Genomic DNA, 2,463 nt, shown 5'->3' on the forward strand with positions numbered 1-2,463 from the left:
TCGTGCACCCGCCAGACCTGATTTCAACCAACCTGGAATTAAACCAATCTAAATCCCAGGTACCAAACATGCCCTGGCAGCAATAACATTCTGTAACTTCCAGACTTCCCCAACCCCACCCTCCACCCACATCATCCACCCCAACTTGATGATGTACCCTTAACCCTTTTAGGAACTTTCCTGTGGGTGCCACGTTGTCGTCACGAGGCCACCAGAGCGGGCTCACGACCCGCTTCAAAGGTTACTCAGAGCCCCCAGTGGGAGCAGAATTCCGTTAAACACCAACAAAGCAGCTACATAGGATATGCGCGCAACCAGGCTCAATCAACAGGGTCCCGGTCTCCCCCTCCCGGAGGTGATCTTCCGTTCTGGTCTGGTCCACGGCCTCTAGGTGGTCGGGGTATAGTTGCTTCCACATACACCAGAGCGGCGGCCGGAGTCTCAAAAAAGTGTGCTCTTCCTTCATACTGGATTTGCATTTTGGCCGGGAATATTAGCGCATACGGAACCTGACGTGCCCTCAGTAGCCGCTTGACCGGCTCATATCTCCTGCTAGCCTGTACTCCCGCAGCAAAGTCCGGATAAACATGTATGCGGTTCTCCTCATATTGTAGTGTCCCAATTTCTCTGGCCTTTCTAAGTATTGTATCTCTGTCTCTGCAATTCAACAGTCTGGCGATGATAGTACGCGGCGGGGCTCCAGGTTTCGGCGCGGGAGCTAGAGTGTGATGTGCTCGCTCAACCAGGAATTGGCTTGAACAGGATTCTGTCCCAAAAAGAGTCTTAAGAAGGTTTTCCACTTGCTGTTCCATAGCGCCTTTCCCGAACTTTTCAGAAACCCCCACAATCCGGATATTGTTCCTTCGGGAATTGGATTCTAGGTCTTCGCATTTACTTTGCAACACATTCATGCCTGCCTTAAGCTGCGCTATGTCGCGTTCGTGTCGCGCAATGGTGTCTTCGCTTGTACCAATTCTGTCTTCAGCCTCAGTGATTCTGAGGCTCTCTTTGTCAACTCTGGTTTTCAGTGCTCCTATAGTGTTGACAATGTCATCTAGTTTCACATTCAGGGATAGGAAGCCATTCTGCACTATTGTGGTAAGGCGATCAACTCTGTCGCTGCCGTCCACGCCAGGTTTCGCCGTTGATGCTGTCGACAGATCTGGCTCGTGGCCGGCTGCCTGGCTACTGGTGTACGAATCCATCGGTCCTTTCTTTTTCCCAGTCGCCACTTCAGCTGCCTTATCCTGTTTCCTAGTGTTACCCATGTTCGCCACACCTGCCGGTATCCCACTACGGCCCAACGGGGGCAGTGGATCCCGTGTGACACTACAGCGGGGGCAGGCCGCCTGCACCGTGTAGGATATTGTTTGTCAAGTGGGCCTGCTCAGGCCTGGGTATCGCAAGAATAGTGTTTCATGAAGCCATCAACGTCCAGGTATCAGCGGTAGCTTGCTAATTCGACCTCTTACAATGAACTGCGTTCTCCCGCGTAGAAAGGAGCTGCACCTCAGCCGCTGAATGCCGCCCATCTCACCGTCTCGGCGGCACCATGCCAACTTGCAGGGAATATAGCACGCGTGGCGCGCCCCGGCTACAGGCCAGAAAATGTAGTCGCCTCCTCGGTCACGGCTCAGGTCGGGGAGGATAGGATATCACGCCGTCCTACGATGGCACACTTCCCAGCACCAGCCGCGTTGCGGCAGGGAGCTCCAGCTCTCGCCCAACAGGATGGCCTCAATAACTGCGAAGGCAGGGACCCACCGGGCACACCCGGTCAAACCTTGCCTCCGGTCCGGAGCAGGGCCCACGAGCCAGCAACACTTGTCCGCACAGCCACGCGTACGGGACCCAGGGGGAGCCACCCCAGTCGATCCGCAGTGTCCACGGGCCCAACTCCGCGACCACGACACAGGAGCCCCACCTCTCTATGCCTCTCCGGCCAGAGTGTCAGCAGCGCGGGGCTCAGACCAGCTGGACGTCCCTTGCGGCCTACTCCCCAGCCTTCTCCCGCTCACCACGCCAAAGTCGATATCTCCGTGAGTTCTAGTCCGCCGCTCTCAGGATTTCAGGCGAGTGTGGACTGGGTCAAGGTGCACCCTCTGCTCGACTCCACTATCCGCTGGGGGCTCCGAAACAGGATTCAAATATAATTCAGATTTCTGTCAGGCCGGAGCTCTCACATCAGGTGGCCATCTTGGTCATGCGCAACAGCGCCCCCTTTGTGCCTTCACATTTTTGCCGCGTTCTGTTACACACGGTCTAGTTTTCCTGCAACATGGCCACCGCTGCTGGGAAGCATTTAGCCATTTCTTTCCTCGCTTGCTCTCTGCTCGCCTTCCTACGTTTTCTTTCTGTTTCCCTTTCTCTGTGTTTTCGCTTCGGCTCTAGGGCCGGTTTTGCCCTTTCTCCCGGCTTACTGTTTCGTTCTCGCGTAGCGTGTCTCCACTGCATTCTCCCGCT

Source organism: Ambystoma mexicanum, chromosome 5q (assembly GCF_040938575.1).
Source record: "Ambystoma mexicanum isolate Mex_15411 chromosome 5q, UKY_AmexF1_1, whole genome shotgun sequence".
NCBI lineage: Eukaryota > Metazoa > Chordata > Amphibia > Caudata > Ambystomatidae > Ambystoma > Ambystoma mexicanum.